This window comes from Pseudophryne corroboree, chromosome 2, assembly GCF_028390025.1.
Source record: "Pseudophryne corroboree isolate aPseCor3 chromosome 2, aPseCor3.hap2, whole genome shotgun sequence".
Lineage (NCBI taxonomy): Eukaryota > Metazoa > Chordata > Amphibia > Anura > Myobatrachidae > Pseudophryne > Pseudophryne corroboree.
Genome location: NC_086445.1, coordinates 621,866,515 through 621,885,359, shown reverse-complemented (window position 1 = coordinate 621,885,359; position 18,845 = coordinate 621,866,515). Strand labels below are relative to the sequence as shown.

Below are 18,845 nucleotides of genomic sequence, written 5' to 3'. Positions count from 1 at the left end.
ATAGGCCAGGTGTTTGGATGGTATTGAATTAGGAAAGTCCGTTCCAAATTTGTTCCCCTAGTAGTTAATATGTCCAGCAACTGCAGATTTTAGGAGGTGTATATATCCAAATTTATGGCTTTTACCGCTAGAGGATGTGTTGCTCCAAGATGGTAAATGATGAGCTCCTCATGCAGTGCGGTAGGCAAAGTTCGGCACTTCAGCCAAATAGCAGACACCTTCCGGTATGGATCTTTGTGCTGGAATGTGGTAGGGGATGGTCCGGACATATCAAGCAAAGTTCCTGGCGTGGGTCCCTGTAGCCTGACGCGTTTCGCTGCACTAGGGTGGCAGCTTTTTCAAAGGTGTTCATGGATAAGACATGTGGGGTTTATATACCTATTTCAATATGGTGGCTGATTAGCACCTGGAACTAATGTGGCAACATTTATCAGATAATCAACAAATAATGAAACATATTTATAAGGAAGACAGACCTACTTCTCTCATAGTGGGAAAACACAGGTTAGGTTGTAGTTTTTATCACATTTTATAAGATATTAAAAATTACATCTGTTTATAATCACTGAAAGAGACCAGGAAGTACAGAGATTAGTAACCAATCAGGGATTTTGTTGGGGCTTAGATTACTATGGAAACCTTTCTTTAGGCACTCTGATTGGATAGGGACGATATAGGAAACGCACATAATTTTCCCTGGTATCTACAGCACCTTGTATTCCCAGGTGGGCTCCCATCCAAGTACTAACCAGGCTCAACACTGCTTAGCTTCCAAGATCAGATGAGATTGGGCGTATCCAGTGTGGTGCGTTTCCTATATCGTCCCTATCCAATCAGAGTGCCTAAAGAAAGGTTTCCATAGTAATCTAAGCCCCAACAAAATCCCTGATTGGTTACTAATCTCTGTACTTCCTGGTCTCTTTCAGTGATTATAAACAGATGTAATTTTTAATATCTTATAAAATGTGATAAAAACTACAACCTAACCTGTGTTTTCCCACTATGAGAGAAGTAGGTCTGTCTTCCTTATAAATATGTTTCATTATTTGTTGATTATCTGATAAATGTTGCCACATTAGTTCCAGGTGCTAATCAGCCACCATATTGAAATGGGTATATAAACCCCACATGTCTTATCCATGAACACCTTTGAAAAAGCTGCCACCCTAGTGCAGCGAAACGCGTCAGGCTACAGGGACCCACGCCAGGAACTTTGCTTGATACGTCCGGACCATCCCCTACCACATTCCAGCACAAAGATCCATACCGGAAGGTGTCTGCTATTTGGCTGAAGTGCCGAACTTTGCCTACCGCACTGCATGAGGAGCTCATCATTTACCATCTTGGAGCAACACATCCTCTAGCGGTAAAAGCCATAAATTTGGATATATACACCTCCTAAAATCTGCAGTTGCTGGACATATTAACTACTAGGGGAACAAATTTGGAACGGACTTTCCTAATTCAATACCATCCAAACACCTGGCCTATGGGTAACCCTGGTTTTATTGATTCTATCATGTGTACTTTTTAAATGTTATTATTTGGAACTATCATTGATGGTTTATATTCCTATATTAAATATACTCTTTTTTAATTAAATATTGAATTATCAGATATTATTGTTATTTCATATAAACAATCTAGCGCAGCCTAAATTGCTTTTTTTGTAATGTTCTGCTTGTAACCATTTTTAGGTCAGGTGGATGAGGTCATGCATTTGTGAGCGGAAAGTTTGTTCATGTAACACACCCAGCAATGCACACGTTGCCCTCAGATCGACACTATAAATCCCAGGTGAATCAGAATTTCTGTGTTTAGTTTTTTCTAGTTCAAAACTTCTGCACTGCTTAACTCAGGTGATAGCGGGCAGGCCCACTGTCCTTTAGGCTAACTCTATTGCTCGGTTGTCTTCTCAAACATAGGGTGTAATTCAGAGTTGATCGTAGCAGTAAATTTGTTAGCAGTTGGGCAAAACCATGTTGCACTGCAGGTGTGGCAGATGTAACATTTGCAGAGAGAGTTAGATTTAGGTGGGTTATATTGTTTCTGTGCAGGGTAAGTACTGGCTGCTTTATTTTTACATTGCAATTTATATTTCAGTTTGAACACACCACACCCAAATCTAACTCTCTCTGCTCATGTTATATCTGCAACACCTGCAGTGCACATGGTTTTGCCCAACTGCTAACAAATTTGCTGCTGCGATCAACTCTGAATTAGGCCCATAGTCAGATATGCTTCAACTTCATCAGTCTCTGTCATTTTTTAAAGGGAATGACTAGTCCGTATGGAGTTGGAGCTGGTTGGGACATTTGGGAAGCATTTTCAAGCTGTGCTTCGAGATGCAGCACCACATATTTAATAATTGAACAAGACTAGTGCTGTTGACTCTGATTCTCCTCAACCTCCAATTGATGTTGCCTGTTGGATTCTTGTTGGACCCTGGTGGCTTCCTACTGCACTGCTTTCGCTTGTAGCAAGGCCATAAAAATGTTCTCCAAGTTATTAGGTTTTTCCAGTAATTTTGTAGCCACTTTCATTCAGGACATGTTTCATTACTGGTTCCCAAAAAGGGTGAGTCTGTCCCTTTAACCACAGTTTTCCACAATCTTGCAGACAAAGCACCACTTGGACTTGCTTCTGCATGTGAGGCACCACAGCTCCCAGCATGTCACATTGTGAAAAAGCCTCTGCAGCATATCGCACCTGCAGTTTCACTTTCTGCAGGGCTCTTAAAGCTGCTGCTCACATTACTTATGTGCAGATCATGCAAGCAACTTCTCTACCACGTGAAGAAGGGTCAGGGAAATAAGTACCATATCCTGGGGTAGATGGCAGTGTGCAGCAGCTGAGAGATCACACAAGTCTGTTGGTTTGGTGCCTCTGGCCTTAACAAGTTTTTTGTGCAACAAAACAGAAATAAACATCAAAATACAATACCTTGATGGCTGGCACTAACTAAACACAGGATAATCCTAACTCACTAGGCCTACATGGATGGAGAACCTGCCCTGTCCTCTCATAGCCAACCCCAGGACCCTTACCAAAAGCCAAAATCTCTAAGCACAATATGCTGGGTTTTTAAAAGACATAGGTAAGAAACCTGGGGGATATATACCTCCAGTCACAATATATATATCTCCACACACCAAAGCAGGCAGCACTCATAGTCTGGACAAATGTTAAAAGTGCATAAAACCCCTTAGGGTGTGCTCTTTATTGTCTGAAGAAGGGGTGAGTCCCCGTCACCTACCTGTACAATAAAGAGCACACCCTAGGGGTTTTATGCACTTTTAACATTTTTCCAGACTGAGTGCTGACTGCTTTGCTGTGTGGATATACTGGTGGGTTTGCTATACACCCACAAGGAAGGCACTGAAGCAAGTGTTTCTGTAAGTCCAGAGTGCCGAGGTTCTGCTGCTGTATGTATATGTATATATATATATAAAAGAAAAAAGAAGGGTACCCAATTGCACTAAGAGAATGAAAGAGCAGCACCTCTAGAAGAACCTCCGGTTAGCAAAGGTTCGGGGGAGACCAGCAAACAAACAGATCTGAGGGCGCTTACATGTATGGTACTGTTTCAATAATATTAGTACATCAGTTAAAACAAAACAATTTTCAATTACATAGAATAAAATGTATTCATAAAAGTACAGAATAAAACATAATATGTCTTTGTGATTTTACAGAGGACGCCTTCGGATATATCTGTTTTTACATTCAGTTTTTAGTGTATTTCTTTGTTGAAACATACGATACAATACTAGAACAATAGATCAAACCAACGCGTTTCATCCCTATTGGGACTTCATCAGGGGTACTTTATCTAAACAATAAAGGGGGTCATTCCAAGTTGATCGTAGCTGTTCTAAATTTAGCACAGTTATGATTATGCTCCCAGACATGTGGGGGGATGCCCAGCACAAGGCTAGCCCGCCCCACATGTCTGCCTGCCCCCCCCCCGCACAAGCACAAAAACATTGCACAGCGGCGATACTTTTGTACTTGTTGAGTATCTCCCGGCCAGTGCAGCTCCTGTGGCTGACCTGGAGTAGCTCGTCACTGCCCCTGGTCGCAGCGGCTGCATGTGATGTCACGTAGCCGCTGCGGCCTGCCCCCCGCACGGTCCGGAAATGCCTGCGTTGGCTGGACAACGCCCCCAAAACGGTGGCCAAATGCCGCCGTGCCACCCCCTCCCACCCAACGACCGCCTCTGCCTGTCAATCAGGCAGAGGCGATCGCTAGGGAACGATGGCCTTCGGCCATCCGGCATGTGCTGGCGCACTGTGGCACTCGCGCATGCGCAGTTCCAAACCGATCGCTGCGCTGCGAACAACTGCAGCGAGCGATCGGGTTGGAATGACCCCCAAAATACAGTTGTTCTATTTTACGTCCTCTGTAAAATCACAGTACCATACATGTAAGCGCCCTCAAGTCTGTTTGATATATATATATATATATATATATATATTGAAGAGATGTATAGCCTCCTCCATTATTTCAGATAGCAGTTAACGTAATTATACTGTTTACTGCATCTATTTATATGATCGCAGTATAGAAGTATGTGTTTTCACATTCATTAACATATTTTACTGTAATATTTCTGTGCTGTTAGAGAAATACAAATGTACATGCTGAAAATGTAAGGAAGACATGAGTAGAGCATATTGTCAGGGCTGCCTCATACCACTATGTTGGGCTTAAGCTAAGGGACAGTCCAGAAAGATCTAACTACTCCAAGTTGGTTTTGACTGTAGTAGCAGAGTGCATGCAGGAACTAAATTAAATGCCAGTGTGAGACTTTCTAGGCATTTGGAGTGAGGGGAGAGTGTCCTGAGGGAACAATCTCCTGCTGCACTCACACTTAAGGAGGAGGTGCCATGGAGGCGATTTGTTGGAGAGACTAGCCAATGTCCTGTGTCTGCCAGGTTTTTTGCTGGGGTGTATCGGTGGTCACCACCACAGAGCTGGAACTTCTTTGGCACAGGTCACAGTGAGCCTGCTTTCATAAGTGTCACAAGAGGGGAGCAGCTGTGGAGAAAGGAGATCGACTCAAATGCAGAGACCTTCGTTGACAGGCATCCCAAGACAGTGGAGCGGAAGGGTAGTAAATTTTATGGAGAAATCAAAGGGAGCACAATAATCAGACGGTAACCCCTTTGGTTGCATATCAAAACAGAGACATTCACACAGCCAGCATAGTACAGGTTAAACCTATGAGTCAGCTGCCTACTTTGTGTATCTAGTGCAGAATTTATAGCAAAATAGTATTTGCCCTAGGTGAAAACCCCTTAACTCTTATAGGGACAGACTAAGCATTAATGGTGGACCTCTGGTATATTATAGTTAGTGGGTGAGAGGACTTAATTGAATGCCACTTAATCCCTTCAGAATGGTGCCTATGCTAGAAGCTGTAATAACAGTATAACAGACTTGCTCAGAACAAGTCATTATCCCTGAGGTCATACACAGATTGGCTAGTCCAGAAGATACAGCAATGCCATGTAAACAATATAAACAAACTGACAAGAAGATTACCTCTGGAAATAAATTAAAATTATTTGGCACTATGCCTGGATATTGCAACATGTGAGCAACTTATTAATTACATAACACACAAAAAAATAACAACAGATACAATAATTATAGCACAAACTACCACACTCTTATGTACTGTATCTTATTTATTTGTACTGATATATAGGCGCTTACCTAAGTGAGCCTCTTGGGAAAACGCAGGTTCGAGACATAATCATTGTACCCTACGAATTTTGTGGAGTATAATGTAGGCTAAACATACACATATACAGTTTTTTTGTAACATCGACTTACATTTCCTGTGGCTGGGGAGGTGAAAAAGAGGCAGGCATATGTAGGCACAGTACAGTAAGAGCATTCTCATGTTATTGTGCCACAAATAGACATGCACTCATTCAAAAAAAGCTTTTTAGGAGGCTGGGGGCTGATGCATTGATGCACAATCATGATGAGGAATATCAGCAATACTTTATAGCTACTTCTGTTTGACTGATTGAGCATTGACTTCCCAAGCTAATTATTAGTGCTAAATTATACAAAGTTGGAATTTCCACTTGGAATGCAAGAAAACAAGATTGTATGTAATTACACGTGAAAACGAAAAATATTTCTGTTTAATTTATATTTGTATCATATTGTTTGTATATATTTACATTTGATATTGAAAATGTAACCTTTGGAATTATTAATAACACAGTCTCTTGTGTATTTCTACACTGTTTCAGAGCATAAGTTGTACATCAGGCAAAATGCTACAGTTTTATGAGTTGAATTTATCTTGAGAAACTACATGTCTGACTCATCATATGCAGATGTATTCTCATATGTACAGTTTTCATACATAAATACTGCATATGGGTGCACTACTAATACCTAATATGTTTGTTTTCAAAAGGTGCATACATCTGTTTGTCAACTGACTCTGTTCTGCAGAAGGATGGTTTAGAGATGAGAAACAAAAGTTCTCTCTGTGGTTGGATGTCTATGTCATTCTTTGACTTTGGAAAAAACAAATATTTAAAAAAACAAAACAAAGTGCGATAGTATGAATACTTATTGATTCAAAGATATTGTTTCAGGGCAGTAGTGTATAGATAAGAAATATTCATACAGTAGGGCAAATATGTACTGTATTTACTCCTTTATGTAGATAAAATGGCTATAGTTACAATTACTTTGGATGTGGTAAATCTTAAAAAAAAAAAAACATTGGCAAAATCTACAAAATGCACCTGCTCAAGGGAATGTAGAAATGTAGTTACATTTGCAATTGCAGTAAATAAATAAATGCAATAACCTTTTTTTTTTTAAAGAATACATTTTTATTGAAATACATCGAAAGAGCAGACAAATATGAAAAGACATATGAACATCCAGAGCAAAAACATACAGTCCACTAGGCCATATGCAATAACCTTTTTAAAAATTATGTTTTAAAACCATTTTGTTACTTTGATTGCATCTCTAGAACATGGTCTTATTTTATAGCAAAAACAAATTATTTTAACAGATTTAAAGTTAATTATTCTTCAAATAATGTTCACTGCAAAACCACAATACAAACAAGTAATACATACTTCTTATTTTACTGTATACATGCATATCAACACCTGAAAACAATTCCAAGGAATAAGTTGCTTTTTAGCATTTTAAACAGTGGTTCTCAAAATGTGTTCCTAGGCACCCTGGGGTGCCAAGGGACACTTGCATGGCTGCCTTGGTATGGTGGTTCAGGAACAATTCAAATTAGTTCTGGTCCTCAAAACCAGTGCTGGTGGATGCCAATCATAAAATATGTGGACAAAGCAGATCTTGTCCCTCACCACACAATTGAATCTAACAATGAAACTGTATATAAAACACAAATTAATTAATTTAATATTTCTTTCAAAATTCCTCAATAATAAACTTTTGGCCTAGGGGTGCAGTGAAACAAATTCTGATACTCGAGAGTGCCGTGACTCAAAAAGGTTTGGGAACCACTGGTATAGTGGAAATATATTTAACATTGGAAAGAGATAAAGTAGAGAGAGATAAAGTACCAGCCATCAGCTTCTGACACTATAAAGGCTGTGTGAATGGCAAGACCTAGACTGATGGATGAGCTAGATGGCAATGGCGTTTGAACAATCACCATATTTTGCAGTGTTTTTCTCCCCAAAAAACCTATGCATTAGCAATGAGAATTTTGGGATTAGATAGAATGCCTTTAGTTACAGTGGAGCTAAACTTGTAGGTTTTTTTAAGTGTCATTTTTATGTAGCCCCTTAATGACCAGCTGCCTCAATGCATATGTGTAATACCCTGAAGGTAATGCCTGTATAATGTCCTGTAAAGTGCTATAATTGTTAAATTGTGACAGATTAATGTTTCCTTACCAAGGATGCTTCTATATTTAATATCAGTGTAGTTTAATGTTTTATTTGTTTTACAGTGGGTGTGTGGTAATAAATTTATTACTGGGGCAGTCTGGTACTTTGGAACCCCATTGCTGGCTACATTCTTTGCTAGCTCATTAGCACCTTCTGCTAAGAGCAAGGTGGAGGCCTGCGCTAGTGACCTACATGCTGGCTTCCCCTCTAACAGAAATAACTTCATGCCCAAAGCGTGACAGCGAGTGGCTGGTGGAGATGGAGTAGCAGCAGCATATGTGGAGTGACCCACCTGAGCATTTCATGCTGCAGTGTGGGGAGTGTCTGGCCAAGAGAGCCATGAGAGGAAGGATCTGGGGGAGGCTCCCTTCACCTCAAAGTATAAGCAGGCAGAATACCAGACAGACTGAGTGGGAGGATACCTCGGGGAGGAGGAGAGCCTGCCCTTCAATGTTGACTGAAGATGTCATTGGGACACTCCCTGTGGGTTGAGAGAAGGGAGAAGTCTGCTTCTCAACCTGCTGAAATCTGAGGAGAGCTGTGACTGCTGGAGACTTGGGAGCTGTCCAGTGCTGACCAGAAATGTACCTGACAGAAAGCAATCAGTTTAATTTGCAAAGGAAATTTCATATTCACAGTAGCCGCTTAAAAAATGAGTTAGAGAAAATAATAGGACCCATTCTCATCACCAAAAATATTAAGCGAGGAAAGACCCCAAAATATTCCTATTCCATACTTAGATTCCTGTCTGTGTCATATAAAACCTTTGCTAATTAATGACACTGATTATCCTAAACAAGAGAGAAGAACTTTCCAGAGCCCATCAGTACTAAACTCCGCAGAAGAGTTATTCCATATTTGTTCACCAAAAGAGAGATTAGGAGAGAGAGGGAAACATATTTTTTACTGTCCTCAGAGGACACATTTTTTTTAATTGCTGTTGTGCATACAAAGACAGAGTGTCAGTGTGCGACTGATGGACCCAGACAAGGGTTGGTTTCAGGGTTTACACTCTGGAGCCATGGAAAGAATTGAAGTTTTTTAATATAGTTTCTCTGCATACAGGATACGGCAGTAATATGGTTAATGGAATATTAAGAAAGCAATAATAACAGATTTGTTAACAATAGCAAGGAAATGCTTGCCCACTGGTGGCACTGAGAGGTGTATGTCTAATGATGGATGCGGAGATCTACTTGCTGTTGGGGTTAAGATGGTGATCTTTAGAGAAGGTGAATAACTGTAGAAGCTCTGAAGCAAGAGCTAGTATACAGCAACCAGGGATGACTGTGAATGCAGTAAGGCTGAGGTTCAGCTAGCAATGGAGCACAGATGAGTTAGCGTTCTTGAAGAACAAATAGAAGAAGAATATGAGAAGCTGGGACTTGGCTAATCCTGGAGCTCTGGGATGCTGAAGACTTAGAGATCTTGCGGAAACTGTAAAGCCCGACACGGTTTACCTTGAGGCACTGACATGCAGAAGACTTGAGGAGTTTGCAAAAGTTGTAAAGCTGGAGCGACTGCTTATCCTGAAGCACTGGCATGCAGAAGACTTGAAGAGTTTGCCGAAGTTGTAATACTGGGACATGGCTTATCCTGAAGCACTGGCATACAGAAGACTTGAAGAATTGGCAGAAGTTGTAAATCCAGGGCACAGCTTATCCTGAAGCACTGGCGTGCAGAAGACTTGAAGAATTTGCAGAAGTTGTAAAGCTGGGGCATGGCTTATCCTGAAGCACTGGTGTGCAGAAGACTTAAAGAAGATTGCAGAAACTGGGAAGCCGGGACACGGCTAATCCTCAAGCACTGCCGTGAAGAAGGCTTGAAGAAGCTTGCAGAAACTGCGAAGCTGGGACATGGCTAATCCTGAAGCATTGACCTGCAGAAGACTTGAAGAAGCTTTCAGAAATTGGGAAACTGGGACACGGCTAATCCTGAAGCACTGACGTGCAAAAGACTGAGAAGCTTGCAGAGACTATGAAGCCGGGACACAGTTATCCAGAAGCTCTGGAGTGCAAGCAGGGCAGGAAGGCTGGTAACCAGGACTCAGCCACAGCCACAGCCAGAGTCAGAGAGAGTAGATGGAGTAACTCTGATGTCTTTAGAATGCTGAAACAGGAAGTCTCTGCGGGAGCTCTACACAGGCTGAGGACAACAAAGCACTGACCAAGATTCAACTCAGGTTCTCTAGCTTTATACCTGAGCCAGGCAGAGGATTGGCTGGTACACTAACGTGACTGCAAGCAGGCTCCCGATTGGTGTACAGTCCGGTCAGCTGACCGGACACTATGGATGCTCCCTAGAAAGGCATCTGTGGAGAGACAGCATCCATAGGCCCAGACAGCACTGGTGATGATGGCCGCTGCGGAGGATCCCAGTCACCGTGGTCAGCAGCGAGGATGCGCCTGAGGGCAAGAGTCCGGCTCTAAGATGCCCGGATACAGCGGGATAAATGGACCAAAGCACTTCCTGGATGATTGGTAAGACTGCATTTTGTGACACAGAGATATTAACAGCGAGTGTCAGTTCAGGCAGCCTGACATATAGGAAGAAATATAATTTTACTTAATGTGGGTCTGAAAACAAAGAGTTCCTTTGATATTATTTTTCCTAACCTAGTTACAAGTATACCCAATGTAATTATTGAGATTGAGGTCTCTATCATCACATGTTTCACAGTCCTCCAAACACAGTTACAACAATTTACCGCATGGAACTTTTGACCCAGCTCCAATCAATTTACTTCATTGTGTGTACAAAAGATATATTTGCCATATACTGAATGCAAGGTGTTAATAGTATATAGGTTTGCCAAAATTAATTGTACATTGTTTATTTTTGTTATGTATGGGATGGTTAATTAATCACGTTGTTTATAGCTGTTATAAGGGGTGTGATATGTTTTACCAGTGGTCGGGATGCAGGTAGTCATAAAACTGACAGCAGAATCCCAATGGAGAAAATCAGAGTAAGTATGCTTACCTTCCCCACCAACCCACCCTAACCCTTCCTCTCCGCAGCCTAACCCTATCCCCCCACCATCCGCGGCTTAACCCTAACGCTCTCTGTTGGTCCCTAAACCTAAAACCCCCTTCCCACAGCCTAACTCTAACCCTCCCCAGGGGGTGCTTAAACCTAACTCCCTCCTCGCAGCTTAACCCTAACCCTCCCTTTCCCCACAGCCTAACCCTAACCGTCCCCGAGAGTGACTAAACTTAACCCCCCCCCTTCCCCTCCCCTCAGCCTAACCCTAAAGGTCCGTACACACTGGTCGATATATCGGCCGTTCTCTTGAACGGCCGATATATCGCGGGAGCGTCGGCCAGTGTGTACGGCCGATACGTCTGTGAACTCCGTCGTTCACAGACGTATCGCGTCGTCCGCACAGCACAGCCGACGGCCAATATATCTAACGATATATTGGCGCGTTGCTGTGTGTGTACGGGGCGGTCGGCCGACCATCCATACACATGCTGCGGCGGCCGGCGGTGATTGACAGCTGAACTGGGCGGGCGTGTGTACACGCCCGCCCAGTTCATGAGGTCAGTCCCCGATGGATCGGGCAGTGTGTATGCACAACACACTGCCCGATCCGTCCATAGATATATCTGCAGATCAATTGATCTGCAGATATATCTACTGGTGTGTACCCACCTTAAGATTCTGCAGCATATTTACAGTCAGGATGCTGGCAGTTGGGATTCCAGTATCGGCATTTCGAGTCATGTCTGAGTCCCGGCGTTGGTATTCTGCCCAAATGTCAGGATACCGGTATTGGGATTTCGACTGCTGTCACCCACGCCCGCAGGCATACTGTACATATCCTGTTATATGGAGTAAACCCTATAGTTACTAGGTGTTGACTATAATTGTTATGTGTTTGAACTTTGTACCAGTTTGTTGTTCTATATAATTGTATGAACCTTTATATTATTGAACTAAAGAAAACTAAAATTTTGCAGTTAATTTAATAAACTTAACTATTGGAGATATATTGTTTTTTACTGTGCCTGGGGAATTCTGGCAATCCTGGCAGTTTTGTCCAAGAAGATTGATCCAACAGACAATCTGTGCCATCCATAGATATTCAGGAGGTAGAACCTTGAGGAGATAGACTTGTTGGAGTGGGCTACCACATATGGAGGGCAAACTGCATGGCTAGGGATGTATCTGGAATTTCTCAACATTGTGCTGAATTAATCTCACTCTTCAGTTTGTATTTCCATACAGGGTCAACCAGGGATTGACTCTGGCAACTTCTACCTGCATGTAGGAATATACATACTCATATAGTTAAAGACGACAAGGGAACAAGCCACTAACCACATTTATTAAAAGGGATGAGTAACCTTATAGCCTTGAACCTTGTGGGCCTGACTCTGAGGTGGGAGTAAAGCAAAAAAAAAAAAAAAGGTAAGTAACAGAGAACCCATACCGCACACTGTGCACCCATTTCTTCTATACATACCTTTCCAGAGTCAACACCTGCAGTGCTGGAAAATGGCATGGTAGCCATTTCTGCTGCATTTTGTGCATGCGCGGTAGGGAAAATGGCAGCTGCACCATTTCCCCAGAGACTTGCACATGCGTAGTAGACTCGAACACAGCCCCAGAGTCTATCAGCACTCAGAGCTTTACTGCCTGCTAGAGATGAGGGGAGGGGATCTGGACAGACTGCACATGGGCCCCCTCCACTCATGATGTGCCCCTGGATGGGCCTATTTTTATGGGGAGGCCTGGAGCTGTAGTCCCATCTGTCCCATTTTTAATCTGGAATATTCACAAGATTGTGACAACATATCCCTTGCCACCTCCTCAACACACAGTCCCAGTCACTCAGGAAGCAGAGAGGAGGACTGGGGAGAGATGAAAAAATGACTCTTCTCCTCCGGCTGGACCATGTCCTCTTTATCACAGCCCACAGAGTGGTGGCATGGCAATGTACTGATGAGTCAGCCTGACTCATCATAAAGCTGGCAGCTGTGGGCCCTTTATAACGGCAGGCCCCAGTGCAATGCAAAAATTCTCAATGCTTCTCTGCTCTCTGCCTAGCACCCAGCACTTGCTCCAACCCTTCATCTCCAAGGAGTCACTGCAGCCTCCCGGGACCTCATCTGCTGGTGCATGCACAGAACAGGACCTGGCTGCCTACTGCACATCTTGGAGAGGACTGCAGGAGAAAACTGCATCGCCAGAGCCCTGGATACCAGATTGCGTCGCCGGAAAGGTAAGTATTGCTACTTATCAAAGCTATATATCACATCAAACTGATGCAATATATAGCGAATAATAACAATCCCTTTTTTTTTTATTAACTACATGAACAGATCCCTCTGTACAGATATAGGACAAAATGCCACTTAATTTTATTTAATCACTGGACAAGATTACTGTAGTTGGCATGATCTCTAAGTTTAATGTTTGAGCCAGAGATCTTTTATACAGTAAGACCTTATTTTCAGCTTAATAAAATTGGTTTAAATGAATTGATTTGCTTTACTGTACTGCAGCTTTTATATTGAAAACTATAATAATGGATAATTCATTTATATTTTGGTGACATTTCAAAATAAAAAAAATAAAAAAAATCTGTCTGTCCAACACACAGAGCAGTTTAAAGCAAATGGGTGTTTTCATTAAATACAGCAATTCAATAACAAGATTTTTTAACAACCAGAGACATAAAATAAGAATTTACTCACCGGTAATTCTATTTCTCGTAGTCCGTAGTGGATGCTGGGAACTCCGTAAGGACCATGGGGAATAGCGGGCTCCGAAGGAGGCTGGGCACTCTAGAAAGATCTTAGACTACCTGGTGTGCACTGGCTCCTCCCACTATGACCCTCCTCCAAGCCTCAGTTAGGTACTGTGCCCGGACGAGCGTACACAATAAGGAAGGATTTTGAATCCCGGGTAAGACTCATACCAGCCACACCAATCACACCGTACAACTCGTGATATGAAACACAGTTAACAGTATGAAACAATAGAGCCTCTCAACAGATGGCTCAACAATAACCCGATTTAGTTAACAATAACTATGTACAAGTAATGCAGATAAACCGCACTTGGGATGGGCGCCCAGCATCCACTACGGACTACGAGAAATAGAATTACCGGTGAGTAAATTCTTATTTTCTCTAACGTCCTAGTGGATGCTGGGAACTCCGTAAGGACCATGGGGATTATACCAAAGCTCCCAAACGGGCGGGAGAGTGCGGATGACTCTGCAGCACCGAATGAGAGAACTCCAGGTCCTCCTCAGCCAGGGTATCAAATTTGTAGAATTTTGCAAACGTGTTTGCCCCTGACCAAGTAGCTGCTCGGCAAAGTTGTAAAGCCGAGACCCCTCGGGCAGCCGCCCAAGATGAGCCCACCTTCCTTGTGGAATGGGCATTGACAGATTTTGGCTGTGGCAGGCCTGCCACAGTATGTGCAAGCTGAATTGTACTACAAATCCAACGAGCAATAGTCTGCTTAGAAGCAGGAGCACCCAGCTTGTTGGGTGCATATAGGATAAACAGCGAGTCAGATTTTCTGACTCCAGCCGTCCTGGAAACATATATTTTCAGGGCCCTGACAACGTCTAGCAACTTGGAGTCCTCCAAATCCTTAGTAGCCGCAGGCACCACAATAGGCTGGTTCAGGTGAAACGCTGACACCACCTTAGGGAGAAATTGGGGACGAGTCCTCAATTCTGCCCTATCCATATGGAAAATCAAATAAGGGCTTTTACAACACAAAGCCGCCAATTCTGATACTCGCCTGGCAGAAGCCAAGGCCAATAACATAACCACCTTCCATGTGAGATATTTCAGATCCACGGTTTTTAGTGGTTCAAGCCAAAGTGATTTTAAGAAAACTCAACACCACGTTGAGATCCCAAGGTGCCACAGGAGGCACAAACGGGGGCTGACTATGCAGCACTCCTTTTATAAATGTCTGAACTTCAGGTACTGAAGCTAGTTCTTTTTTGAAAGAAAATCGACAGAGCCGAGATCTGTACCTTAATGGAACCCAATTTAAGGCCCATAGTCACTCCTGCTTGCAGGAAATGCAGAAATCGACCTAGTTGAAATTCCTCTGTTGGGGCCCTTTCGGCCTCACACCATGCAACATATTTTCGCCATATGCGTTGATAATGAGTTGCTGTAACCACTTTCCTGGCTTTAGTAAGCGTAGGAATTACTTCCTCCGGAATACCCTTTTCCTTCAGGATCCGGCGTTCAACCGCCATGCCGTCAAACGCAGCCGCGGTAAGTCTTGGAACAGACAGGGCCCCTGCTGCCGCAGGTCCTGACTGAGTGGCAGAGGCCATTGGTCCTCTGATATAAATTCTTGAAGTTCTGGGTACCAAGCTCTTCTTGGCCATCCACGAGTATCGTTCTTACTCCTCGCCTTCTTATTATTCTCAGTACCTTTGGTATGAGAGGCAGAGGGGAGAACACCTAAACCGACTGGTACACCCACGGTGTTACCAGAGCGTCCATAGCTATCGCCTGAGGGTCCCTTGACCTGGAGCAATATCTTTTTTAGCTTTTTGTTAAGGCGGGACGCCATCATGTCCACCTGTGGCCTTTCCCAATGGTGTACAATCCTATTGGAAGACTTCTGGAGGAAGTCCCCATTCTCCCGGGTGGAGGTCGTGTCTGTTGAGAAGATCTGCTTCCCAGATGTCCACTCCGGGAATGAACACTGCTGACAGTGCTAACACATGATTTTTCGCCTATCGGAGAATCCTTGTGGCTTCTGCCATCGCCATCCTGCTTTTTGTGCCGCCCTGTTGATTACATGAGCGACTGCCGTGATGTTGTCTGATTGGATCAGTACCGGCTGGTTTTGAAGCAGAGGCCTTGCTGGCCTCAGGGCATTGTAAATGGCCCTCAGATCCAGAATATTTATGTGTAGGGAAATAACCTGACTTGACCAAAGTCCCTGGAAGTTTCTTCCCTATGCGACTGCCCCCCAGCCTCAAAGACTGGAATCCATGGTCACTAGGACCTAGTCCTGTATGCCGAACCTGCGGCCCTCTTGAAGATGGGCACTCTGCAGCCACCACAGTAGAGATACCCTGGTCCTTGGAGACAGGGTTATCAGCCTATGCATCGGAAGATGAGATCCAGGCCACTTGTCCAACAGGTCCCTCTGAAAAGTTCTTGTATGGAACCCGCCTAATGGGATTGCTTCGTAAGAAGCTACCATTTTTCCCAGGACTCGCGTGCAATGATGCACCGCTACCTATTTTGGTTTTCAGGAGGTCTCTGACTAGAGATGACAACTCCTTGGCTTTCTCCTCCGGGAGAAACACTATTTCTGGTTTATGTCCAGAACCATCCCCAGGAACAGTAGACGTGTCATAGGAACCAGCTGTGACTTTGGACTGTTTAGAATCCACCTATGCTGTTGTAGCACTTTCCAAAATAGTGCTACCCCGACTACCAACTGCTCCTTGGACCTCGCCCTTATAACGAGATTGTCCAATTACGGGATAATTACAACTCCCTTTTTTTGAAGGAGTATCATCATTTCGGCCATTACCTTGATAAAACACCCTCGGTGCCATGTACAGTCCAAACGGCAGTGTCTGGACTTGGTAATGGTAATCCTGTACCACAAATCTGAGGTACTCCTGGCGAGGATGGTAAATGGGGACATGCAGGTAAGCATCCTTGATGTCCCGGGATACCATGTAATCCCCCTCGTCCAGGCTTGCAATAACCGCCCTGAGCGATTCCATCTTGAACTTGAATTTTTTTATGTTCAAGGATTTTAAATATAAAATGGGTCACACCGAACCATGCGGTTTCGGTACCCCAACCCGTGTGGAATAGTAACCCCGTCCTTGTTGAAGTAGGGGCACCTTGAGTATTACCTGCTGGGAATACCGCTTATTAATTGCCTCTAGCACAGCCTCCCTGCTTGAGGGAGTTGTCAGCAAGGCATATTTTAGGAAACGGCTGGGGGGAGACATCTCTAATTCCAGCTTGTACCCCTGAAATACTACTTGGAAGAAACAGGGATCCACCTGTGAGCGAGCCCACTAATTGCTGAAATTTTTGAGGCGGCCCCCCACCGTACCTGGCTACACCTGTGGAGCACCCGCGTCATGGTGTGTACTCACAGGAGGCGGGGGAAGAATCTTGATTCTGGGAACAGGCTGACTGGTGCAGCTTTTTCCCTCTACCCTTGTCTCTGTACAGAAAGGAAGCGCCATTTGACCCGCTTGCTTTTCTGAAGCCGAAAGGACTGTACCTTTTTCTGTGAGGAAACCTGAGGTAAAATTATTTCTTCCCAGCAGTTGCTGTGGATACGAGGTCCCAGAGACCATCCCCAAATAATTCCTCACTCTTATAAGGCTCTCTATGTGCTTTTTAAGTCAGCATCACCTGTCCAGTGACAGGTCTCTAATACCCTCCTGACAGAATGGACATTACATTTATTTTGGATGCCAGCCGGCAAAATATCCCTCTGTGCATCCCCCATATATAAGACAACGTCTTTAATATGTTTTTATGTTTGCCAACTAGTATCCCTGTTTGACAGGGTCACCGACCACGCTGCAGCAGCACTATCTGCAGGTCTCAGTCTAGTACCTGAGTGTGTAAATACAGACTTCAGGATAGCCTCCTGTTTTTTATCAACAGGTACCTATTAAAGTGGCCGTATCCTAAGACGGCAGTGCCACCTTTTTTGACAAACGTGTGAGCGCCTTATCCACCCTAGGGGATATCTCCCAGCGTAACTTATCCTCCTGGCGGGAAAGAGTACGCCATCAGTAACTTTTTATAAATTACCAGTTTCTTAACGGGGGAACCCACGCTTTTCACACACTTCATTTATTCATCTGATGGGGGAACAAAACACTGCCTGTTTTTTCTCCCCAAACCTAAAACCCATTTATAGAGGTTAAAGTCAGAAATGTATAACACATTTTTTATTGCCGGGATCAAGTCACGGATTGGATTGTGTATATGTCTCCACCTTGTCGACACTGGAGTCAGACTCCGTGTCGACATCTGTGTCTGCCATCTGAGAGAGCGGGCGTTTTTGAGCCCCTGATGGCCTTTGAGACGCCTGGGCAGGCGCGGGCTGCGAAGCCGGCTGTCCCACTGCTGTTACGTCATCCACCCTTTTATGTAAGGAGTTGACACTGTCGGTTAATACCTTTTACCTCTCTATCCACTCTGGTGTCGGCCCCACAGGGGGCAACATCACATATATCGGCCTCTGTTCCGTCACCATATAAGCCTCCTCATTCAACATGTCGACACAGCCATACCGACACACTGCAGACACACAGGGAATGCTCTAAACGAGGACAGGACCCACAAAAGCCCTTTGGGGGGACAGAGTGAGAGTATGCCAGCACACACCAGAGCGCTATATACTGCAGGGACTAACTGAGTTATGTCCCCTATAGCTTTATATCTATATATATAATGTATACTGCGCCTAAATTTAGTGCCCCCTCTCTCTTTTTTTAACCCTTGTAGACTGCAGGGGAGAGCCAGGGAGCTTCCCTCCAACGGAGCTGTGAGGGAAAATGGCGCCAGTGTGCTGAGGAGATAGGCTCCGCCCCTTTTTCGCGGCCTATTCTCCCGTTTTTTATGGACTTCTGGCAGGGGTATTTACCTCATATATAGCCCCTGGGGCTATATATTGAGGTATTTTTGCCAGCCAAGGTGTTTTTATTGCTGCCTCAGGGCGCCCCCCCCCAGCGCCCTGCACCCTCAGTGACCGGAGTATGAAGTGTGTGAGAGGAGCAATGGCGCACAGCTGCAGTGCTGTGCGCTACCTTGGTGAAGACTGAGTCTTCATGCCGCCGATTTTCCGGACCATCTTCTTGCTTCTGGCTCTGTAAGGGGGACGGCGGCGCGGCTCCGGGACCGAACATCAAGGCTGGGCCTGCGGTCGATCCCTCTGGAG

At 44.1% G+C, this 18,845-nt stretch overlaps 1 long non-coding RNA gene and 1 pseudogene across 1 annotated transcript in view; both read right to left on the bottom strand.

The window, feature by feature from the left end:
• LOC135051023 (uncharacterized) overlaps positions 1-18,845 on the bottom strand; it is a 74,473-nt gene that overhangs the window by 53,953 nt on the left and 1,675 nt on the right. The window lies entirely within an intron of this gene.
• LOC135052397 (5S ribosomal RNA) lies at positions 704-819 on the bottom strand (annotated as a pseudogene).